Below are 11,035 nucleotides of genomic sequence, written 5' to 3'. Positions count from 1 at the left end.
TCCTAATAGTCTATCATAAGAAGTATTAGAAGAACTGTTTGGGATTTAACTTAGGTAAATGTAACCCTTGTATAAAAGGCAAAAGGACTCACCACAGGAAGGCGCTCCACCAGTTTTTGATCCCCTAGACAGTTGTTGGTATCAAACCACGAATCAAAATCCTGTATCAACAAAATCATTGGTTTATAAGAGGCTTCCTTTCAAGGTACAATAGCATCACAATGGTGAACAAATACAACTCTCATATGGCCAGGAAGTAAAAGAACAAATGACCTTATTTGGCCTATTTTATGAAAAGCTTTATAACAAACATTTCCAACTCAATCTATCACTTATCAGTAACTGACACCACTAACTATACATATCCAGGTCTACTTTCAAATTGGGAAAACCAGTAAAATTAATTTGATTCAGAAACAAAAGACTTACTTCAGCTGAGTTAAAGACATCTGGCAAAAGGAAGTTGAGAAGTGCCCAGAGTTCATGTAAATTGTTCTGAAGTGGAGTTCCAGTTAATAGCAGTCAGTTGGTAGTCTTGAATTCCCTTACAATTTCTGATAACTGAAGGACAGTGAGACATGTCCAAATATCAAACATATATATTTAAACATTACTAGTCCCTACACCATCAACTAAATAACCCACACAGATCTCTTGCTTAGTGTAAAATAAATTACCTTTGATTTTTCATTTTTAATCCTGTGGGCCTCATCTATAACAAGGTATCTCCAGTTGAACTTTTTGAATACTGACTTCTCTTTGATAAGCATTTCATATGATGTTACACAGACATCCCATTCTCCAGGCAGCAACACATCTCTCACAAAGGCAGCCTAGGTAACAAGGTGACAGCTGGTAACTGAGGCTTGGTCAAATTTCAAGGGAGTTAAGTTCCACTTTTTCCACAGGGAAAAGTCTAAGTACATGATATGATGTCCTCTGCCCTATGCAGGTCCATGATGCTCAAGAAATAAGGGGAATTTCCTCAGTCAGAGACATAAAATCAGAGTGTTGCACCTATGCAAGGAGCAAATGATGTTTTGAAAAATGGGGCTCTTACACTGTATTATGTATAACACTTCTCCCCATCGCCGTTCATCCATCCAGATAAAATGGAACCTCTTTCCTCTTCAAATGTCAAATATGTAATAGATATTTGGAAATGGAAAGGATACCTTAGGGTACATGCTAATGTACTTCCTTCAATTAGGTTTTATGATTATGACCTTTATTCCAACAATAATTTAATGTTTTAATTAAATTTGCAACCATTTTCATTGCTGCAAGATGTCCTTCATCTCCCTCTACTGTAATTCAATGAAGTGGTTTTCAATCACAATCAGCAATATCTAACAAGAAATTTTAATACCTCTTTTCAGGAATCTAAAATGGATCTTTCATGTTTTAAAACAAACTTCATACCAGTGCTATGGCAAGGAATAATTCCCACCTCTACTGTAAGCAAATAATACACATTTTCCATTTTGGCAACCAGATGTGGAATATTAAATGTTAGTTACAAAAAGAAAATGAAAAGACTTAAACTCCTTTAAGTAAGAATGAGCAAAGTTGAAAAAATTAAAAATTAAACTAATAATCGCACCTTGGTAAAGAATATCCATTGGTAATTACAATGTCTCTTGACTTATGACATGTTTCTGACTAAACATCAAAATCTGGATGCAGGTTACTGGGTTCAGTCTTCATATATCTTTAACATCTCTGATTTTCAAGAATTCATTTGCTCAGAAAATATCCATTACATTTGAAATAATAATCATATTTGAACACCTTTTGACAATATTGTGATCTGCCCAGCCACAGACATTCAAAGGAGTGACTTACACAATGCAAAAGATTTCTGGAAATAGGTTACAGCAGAATATTACTTGTGCACTTACCAAAAATGCCAAAAATGTTGAAAATAGCATTTATTCTTTTGAAAACATCAGTCTAGCATTTATTCTTTGCAGCAATTTCTTCCCAAATCCACTCTTCTTGTTTCTGTACAGATGATTTCTTTTCAACCAGGGTTATGTTGCCTACAATAACAGCAACAAGGATGTTCAGGAAAGGGGAAAAAAACACCAGAAAAAAAATGTACAGAATATTTAATTTGCAAGAAGAAAATAAACTACTGCTTTGCATTCTTTATGTAACAGCAGCAACTCTGCACACATTTGCACAGAAGGGGGAAGCACAGCAGCAGAAACAGGAAAACAGTTAATATTAACTCATCACCTTAGAAAAATAAAAAAATAGACAGTATTTTCCTCTTTCTTGCACATAGATTTAAAATTTCCTGGAAGGACATCCTAGACTTGCACCTCTTCTTTGGGTATTTTACTACAAGTCTACAGCTTGGCCTGCTCATCTTGCCCAATGACATGAGATACATGTGCTGCTTTTGACAGAACAGCGGGACATTTTTCTGAACAAACTCAACCACTGCTCCACTGCTTTGCCTGGCCATGTGCATATTTGGATTATTTTTGTGCCAACAATGCAAAATATTTTTTCCTTAATGACAGGTTTTATTTTTTATTTCTGCTGCCTCTAGTTATGAAATTCTCCAGAGAACCATTTACATGAGACAAAACTGATTCTCAGAAAATATATCAGAAATACCAAAGTAAGGAGAATGCATAATCTAGTGGATGAAAAAGATAAAATACCTTATCTACTTTGTGTCATATTCTGGCAATCAAATTATTGCACTTGCAGTATCCATCTCTGTCAATAGGATGGGTCACTGGCTTCTGCATTAAAAGCTCAGTTTAGCAAAATCATCACTATTTCTCAAAAAAAAAAGTTATGATCTCATTGAAGTCATGTAGGACAAATGAAATCACTGTTTTTTCAGGGAATTATTTGTCTCTCCCTCTTGGCGTGGTGTTGCCCCTTTTGAAGAAATGTATCTTAAATACAGTTTATTTTCTTTCTCTTTAAACTTGCTGTTAAGGCATATGCTTGCATCCCAGACACTCTTCATTAAACATTCCTGTGCTGATGCACAAGCATCATTACTCCCAGAAGAGTGGAGAAGTTTTAACTACCTCAAACATCACAGCAATTAAGGAGATCCACAGCTAGAGGAGATCCAGAAAAGCTTTTCATTTTGAACATCAAGTCTCATTATTCATATGCAACCAGCAAACCAGGTCATTGTTGCATTTATCCAACCAAGTTCTTGTCAAAGGGTGGGAAGGAAACTTGGAAAGGCTGAACTTGGGGCTCAGGAATCTGCTCCCAGCCTGCCTTCTGCTCCAAGTCAAGCTTGAACACCAGACAGCCACCGGTTACCCTTCAAAAGGAAGGTCAAGCTAATTAGTTGAGAGGATCTATAGAAGCATTTTATAACAACCAAATTAATACTAAATGAGTTCACAATGATTCATATTATTCCTGAACAATTAAAAATGACAGGGCCATTATTTTAAGTCTTGGTCCAGTTTACAGCTACCTATCCCACACCAGGAGATGTGCTGCTGAGCTAAAAATACATTTCATCATTGGGAGCAATGAATCTTGGGAGGAGTGGTATTTAAACCATCAGATATATATGTGCAGCAAAAAGTGAAGCTCAGTAAGTTTTCTGCCCTTTGTAGTTTTCTGCCCTTTCTAACAGATAAACTTGAAAATCCTAATCCCAGTCTCTTCTGTATAAGTCTCTTACAACTGAAATTTATTTATTGATTTTTGTTGTTTCTCACCAAAATGGGAATTGTAAAAATTTCATGGTTTGCATTTAAAGTCTGAATACATTGGACTTCATCTCCTAGCCACTGAATCTGGTTTGATAACCAGAGATAATTAGTAGCTTACATATTTAAAACAGAATTAGTGAAATCAGCAATGTAAAAAACATTCACTAGAAATTTATCTATTTTTCAGACAATTTTTTTGTTTTATTTTGGGTCTGCTTGTTCATTTGTTTGTTTGTTCCATAAGGGATAATAGATTTTGTAAGAAATTGAGACCCATATCATATATTTCTCTTCAATGCAACGTAACTCAGTAATTCTAAGTTATATTCTATCCATTGCTGGTTCAGACTTTGACAATTTTTTGCAGCTCTGAATAATAATTTTAAATACAATTCTGGTGTCTCTTTCTAAAGAACACCTTTATTCTTTCAGGCAGGTGGAAGGTTAGTGCAGCCTGCCTGAACAGCAGATGGCCAGCAGCAAAGCTTTTCCCTGCTGACATGATTATAAAGGGAGCACACTGCTTTGAAACTGAGTTTGCTACTGCTCATAATCATAATCTACTGATTGATTTATAAAGCTCCACCTGAACATTTGCAGAATTTTACATCAAAGACATTTTTTCTTTCATATAAAAATACAGGAATTATTCTGAAAAAAGCATGATCCTGCAACATAGACCTTCCAAAGCATCCAAAGTCAAATCTCAAATGTTCCTGGTTTCCATCAGTAAAAATTTTTATTTTTCAGTAATATCTATCACGAAGCTGCCATTAGTTTTACCAGTCCTGATACTGATTTTCATGGCATTTTAAATAAAACTGAAACATTGTCCTCTAATTTTGCTTCTCTCAAGTAGTAGGATTAAAAACCATATGATTGTACATGTGAAAAAATTATGTTCAACTCTCAGTCACCCATTGTCCTTTCTCAGGTTGCTGTTATGTGACGTGGTATTTTGCTACCATGGAATATCTCAAACTGGAAGGGACACAGAAGGATCAAGTCCAGTTCTGTGCTCCTCACAGGACCACCTAAAGTTAAGCAGCATGACTGGAGCATTGTCTGGATGCCCCTTGAATTCTGACAGGCTTGATGCCTATTATATTATAGAATATATATTTTAATGTAATTTGCATCAATGTATACTACAGGCCGATCTCTAAGTCTGACCTAATTGTCAAATATGGTATTAATAATCTTCTGACTTATTATAAGAAACATTTTGCAGATGTTTCCCACAAAAATTTAAAGGCAATGTTAGAGATTCCAATAAAGCTTATTCATAGCAGCTATGTCTCATATTTAATTTCATATTCTTCTAAAGCACCAAGTGCCCTGGCCTATTCTGTTTTCTTAGGAATCTGTGGAACACTATATTATTTATAAAATGTAATTAATTTTCGTTCAATCTATCCATTCATGGTGGCTTAAAAGAAAAAGCTATAATCCACCTTACTGCTTTTGTTGCATGCTCACTATTTACATTTTTGTGTAAAATCTCATTATTCAGACTGCTGATTGAATAACTTTGAAGTGTTTTGTGTCTCATTAGCAATGCTGCTCATTATGCAGAGTATGATGACTAATGGAAAGCCTTTGCCTCACGGCTCCAGGTGATGGAGATTTTTTTTATCATAAGCTACTGTTCAGACATGAAATGATTATAGAAGTAATAATAAATAATTAAAAACTTAATTACAATTTCCTTTCAAGGATTGTCACCACTTTGCTGGTGTTTAGGTTTTGTTGTGATGCTGAATGCGGGTGTTCCCTTCTAAATGCACATAGTCTGGTATGACAAATATCAACTCCAAAAATGATACATTTCTATCAGTGACACAAAGTAAACAAGGGGGAGAAACCTCTGACAAAGGTTTTGAAAATGCTACAGTCCCTATTCCTTTAGATCAACACAGGCCAATTGCCTCAAAGTGGGAATCCTAATACTAATAATGCTTCCTTTAAACCAAATAATGCTCCAGATAGCCTTAAGATATGGAAAACTTGCATTCCTTACACTAAAAAACATAATATTATATTTTTTCTTTTTCTGCATGGAAAAATACATCCCAACAAGGTGATCTATGCAATAGTACCAATAAAGGGAAAACCTCAGCCCAAGCATAAATAGATACAGTTACACACGGTCTTCATCAGAAGTCATGTGTATGATTTCTTCACACCAGATAAATAAGGAATCCAGTAGGGACATAATAAATGCTCTGGAAAAAAACATCTGATTTGCTTTCCCCGAAAGGTCAACCATGACTTTGTTATCCATCAAGTTTGTAATAGATTATGAAAACAAGAATTTCCAGTTGGGTTTCACGGCATTTAGTGCATTTTCCAGGGTTTCAGCTCTGTGATAGAGAGCATTCAATTTTGCTAAAGTATCTCTAATTTCCATCATTAGGAACAGCTCCTTTTTAAGAAAAGAGGTGAATCCAATTTTGTTTTGCTTTGTTTGTTACATATTGTAGTTTTTGATTAATAGCTACTTTACACACAAAACATTCAGTGCCGTCCCTCTACAAAAATTGCATCATTAAATGTTTTTAAAAATCATGGTCCCTGGAAGAATTTGTCTACTTGTATTTTATGAACTATTTCCTGAGTTAAAATGAAAACCAGAGTTAAGCTGTCAAAGAAAAATGAAAGACATCCTGAAAAGACACAGAACTAAAAGGAGCCTATTTTTAGTTTAAAGGAAGTACAAATGTACCACACTTGAATCATTATCCTCATCAGGATGACAGGTGATGCCAGGGTAATAAATAAAGTCTCTGATTAGAAATGAAATTGCTATGACAGAATCCAACGGCCACAAAGCCTTCAGATTCCCCTCTCTGTCGTCTGCATACATTCTTCCTCTTCCTCCACAATAAACTGTCTATTGATTCTAATTCAAGGATACACTGCAGGGAAGAATCAGCAAAGATCAACATGAGAAAACAAAGCAAACAAAAATAAGACATACAGCTGTCAGTATAAAATTTTCTAGCCACAAAGTGAGCCTAAGGAGGAGACACCAACTGTACCAGTGAGAACACAGGAAAGCCTTTTGGCAACAGTTAGTTCTGGTTTACCAAAACACCAAAGTGAGAAGATTGCCACTCTGTGCTACAGATCTCCACTCTAAATCAGGAAATGCAATAATAACTTCAAACACACACTGCAGATTCCCTTCTCAGGAAAGGAGAGCAGCCCTGCTGCTATGCTGGTACTACAGCCACAAAAGGACCTACCCATGTAGGTCCCATTTTCAGGAAGCAAAATGCAATTGCAGGGATATTCCAATAGCAGCAAGCCCAAGCAAATGTGTCTCAAAGTATTCTTCCTTGGCTGTGTTGTTTATGACTAAACTGCATCACAAGTAGCAGTAAGTGCACTTTGAACAATCATGTGACATTTAATTAATTAACCATAACCATTGTTTACATGTAAATCAGGTACTCATTAGAGAATTAGAAAATCATTTCTTTTGAAGTGGGATTATTTTTATCCATTTGACTGATAAACTTAACTCTTCATTATATTACTCTTTGCCATCTAAATTAGTATCAGTAGGATTTGATATGACCACATACACAGATGGCTGCAGAAGCTGAGAACAGAGACCACCTTCTTATTTAAACTGAAGTAAGTGAAAATACTTCTTCCGTTTCTCAGATTTTGCCTTCAGGAAACACAAATCTGCAAGTTCCAATGGGTTAGATGAGATTGAAAGTATATTGAGCATCTTTGACCTAAGGTGTGGGCTTTTCCACCTATACTGCAGGGTGGCTTTTCTTAGTAATTGCATTTACAGCCCTTTGTAAATGTGTTTGAGGATTGCTCATTTCCACAGTCTAGGGCTGGAGAAATGAAATCACAATAAACTGATCTTTTGTGCCCCACCAATCAATAATGACAAACCACAGAAGTCCTTGTACTACTGGAATGCACCAAGGACAGTCCTGAGCACTCAGCCAGGCTGCAGCATGGTTTAAATGGCTGCCCTGGTAAGATCTTTGTGCATTCCTTTATTTTCCTAATAGAGACTCCTATAATATCTGAAGCTAATTTGTCATAAAATACTTGTCTTCTGGCTCAGTGTGTCTTACAGTACCCTCTTCTCTCCTAAGTATTTACACAAGTAATGACTTGAGGGGCAGAAGGAGGCAGAGATTTTCCAATGCCTTTCTTCTTCTCCGCCTGGGTTACAGTTTCAGCCAGCAAAGCAAGGCTTGTAACAAAGAAAATTCATATGAATTCAGTTCCATTGTACTCCACGCATCAAAGCTCAGGTCCCAAAAAAATTCAACCTAATTTTTAAATATTCTCTTCAAAGCTCACAAAGCTCAGGGTGCAACTTTCTTCATTCCTCAGTTCTCAGAGTAATAAAATTCAGTGGTATTTATTGGCTCGCCTGGAGCTGCTCAACTTTTTCTGCTTTGGTTGCTGTGGGACTTGATATTTAAAAAGTTTTCATTGACTTGAGTGCAGAGTTGTTACCTTTACTGGCAATAGCAATCTACAGCCAAATTTATATAGCTAGGATGGTAATTTCAATAGCTAGCCTGTTTTCTCAGTTTCATAATATTACTCTGTTATTAAACTTTTATAGCAGAAACTCTTAAATAAGTATCTCCAGCATTTCTACACACCTTAGAAAAATGGCTCTCATAACTGGATACTCAATACTGTCACCTATCAGAATGTGGTCTTATTATTTCTGTTTGGTTCTGTTCTATTTTGCTCTTTCTTTGTACAGTTACGTATTCTACAGCTACACAAAATATTATTATTACCACCCCTCCCAATGTTGTGAATCTAGGCATTCAGTCCAATACCACATCAGGTTGCTCCTTTCATGACCTGCCCATTAGAATGTAATTTGCTGTGCAATGCTGGTAAGAACGTTAAGAGTTAATAATTTGTCCAGCCCTCTTTAACAGCCTAGAAATATGGACGGTACAGATATGACTTATATGTGTGACTTATATGTATGGTCACAAGGGTTTTCAGGATGAAGAAGAGATGAGAATGTTGACTCCATGATCAGAAGGCTTGATTTATTATTTTATGATATATGTTACATTAAGGCTATACTAAAAAGAAATAGAAAGGAAAAGGTTTCTTCAGAAGCTAGCTAAGCTAAGAATAGAAAAGAAGGACTAACAAAGATCTGTGTCTCAGACAGAGAGCAAGAGCCAGCTCTGCCATGAGTGGTCTGTAAATCCAAACATCCACAGGAGACCAATCACGGGTCTACCTGTTGCATTGCACAGCAGCAGATAACCATTGGTTACTTTTGGTTGCTGAAACTGCAGCTTCTCACAAGGAAAAATCCTAAGAAAGGATTTTTCATGAAAGATGTCTGCGACATATACGCACTTGTTGACTGCCGGAAAAAAAATGAATTATTGTCCTTAATACATAGGACTTACAAAGGAATTGGAATTAAGGGAGGAATCTGACTTGGACCTGAGGCCACTGCCCTTTGTGTTCAATGATTTGGTTTGATTTTACACTGGATGTCTAAGAGTCAGGAGCCCAATGGTGGCAGCTGAGCCAGTGGCTTTTTTTTCAGCTGAGTGGGTTAACAGCATGTGTATTTTTTTTTTTTATTATTTCAAAAAACGAGGCTAAAGCATTTCTATTTTGTAGCCAACCTGCAGAAGAAGACCTTGTCCAGGAGCAGCAGAGATTCCCAGGCAGCAAACTGAGAGCCAGTGCCTTGCCACAAAGGTGTACTTGGCACAGATGTGTCATTCTGTGCACTGCTGGCTGTGTTAATTTGCTGTGACTTTACAGCCCCATATTACAAAGACATTTTACTTTTCACACAACATCCACTTTAAATTAGTGGAGAGCAGGTCTCTGAAACTTGGAACATTTCCCAGACAAAACACAATGCACAAAGCTGTAACTTGTTCAAGAAATGATAGCAGAAGTTAGAATATGTTCCTGATGAAGCTGTAAACTTCAGCTGGTAGACTTCTCAAAATAAGGCTCAATGCTCCTGCTTAGTGATGAGTGGGGTGAAAAGCACTTCCATCTGTTGTATTGTGCAGAAATAACATCAACTTCAGAGAGAAAGCTCTTAACCTGTTTGCTTTTGCTGGAATGAAAAAACCAATTCAGCAATTGATATTTTGGAAACAAGTCCCCAGTAATCATAATATTTTTTTGGATGCCAGATGGCCTGGCCTGCTCTCCTAGTCTGTGCATCAGAATAACTAAATGCTTGTATTTCTTGATGTGTCCTTTTAGGGGTGAAAATGAATATATAAACTCATGAAAATTAGAAGCTCTGAGATGAAACCTCCGTCCTGCTGAACTCATGGACAATTCTGCCATTGATTCAGCACTGTTACATTTTCATCACTGCTACATCCCAGAGTTGAAAATATGTCTGGTTTATTTTGACAATGGCATTTCCAGACAGATAGATTGTTTCCTCATATTATTGCTTCAACAGACAATCCTTAGGAACTGAGAGTGCTCTAAAAATCATTTTATGACAGTTGGCAAAGGCATGTCCAAAGTGGCAAAATCAATCTTTTTTGGACTATTATTTTGAGTGACATATTTTATAATGCTTTCTTTGTTAAACTGTAAACATACAAACTGCATTGCTCATATTTACAGGTCAGTACCTATGCAATATACAATTGATAACCTGTAAAAAAACAGGTGCTTTAAAAGCTTCCTGAAACAAAAGTTGGATTTCAAATGTTTCTCTTCACAATTTCTTGCAAATGAGCATCATAATCCACTCATCTGAAAAAAATGTAGTGTTTTGGAGGTGTTTACAAATGTACCCAGATTTCACCTAAATTTTAAGTTCCCTAAAGACTGGGGCAATGAAAATAAATTTGAGAGTTTCATAGGCACTCAGCAGAGTAAGATAGAAATGTCTTTGAAAACTCCTTGCTGTCTGTTCACTGTAGAGTACTCTGGAAATTCCTGGGCTTGAAGAAAGTTAGCTACTGCATTAGTTAAAAAGGTTCTTTCTTCAGTACCTTGAGTAAACCAGTACATCTTTCCTCTTCTTTGAATTCATGTAGCGACAGTAACCGCTAAATGGCTACCAATTTCTAGTGGTAAATTGCTGTTGGGTTTAATTTCAGCCAAGCCCACCTTTCCTCAGTGTAATTTCATTGGCCTGAATGGACGCACCTTTCCCTCACCTTGTATATGACACAAAGACTGTGTGGAAGTATTTCTAGATCAGAATGGTCTTACCCATGGTTCCTGCCTGACAGGACATGTTTGGACTCACAGCGTGTGACGCGTGCCAAAACACAAAGACCTCCACCAGACCAGTGCTCCCAGTACAG

At 36.5% G+C, this 11,035-nt stretch overlaps 1 long non-coding RNA gene across 1 annotated transcript; it reads right to left on the bottom strand.

Moving 5' to 3' along the window:
- Positions 1 to 89: 89 nt before the first annotated feature.
- On the bottom strand, positions 90 to 2,315 carry LOC139602492 (uncharacterized). Its single transcript, XR_011683250.1, has 4 exons — positions 1,902 to 2,315; positions 678 to 833; positions 430 to 561; positions 90 to 161 (listed from the first exon to the last, which is right to left on the bottom strand). It is a non-coding gene; the product is annotated as an uncharacterized lncRNA (long non-coding RNA).
- Between the last annotated feature and the right edge of the window lie 8,720 nt (positions 2,316 to 11,035).

This window comes from Agelaius tricolor, unplaced genomic scaffold (assembly GCF_023055355.1).
Source record: "Agelaius tricolor isolate 1412-34295 unplaced genomic scaffold, bAgeTri1.0.p SCAF_34, whole genome shotgun sequence".
NCBI lineage: Eukaryota > Metazoa > Chordata > Aves > Passeriformes > Icteridae > Agelaius > Agelaius tricolor.
This window is presented reverse-complemented; position numbering and strand designations above follow the sequence as displayed.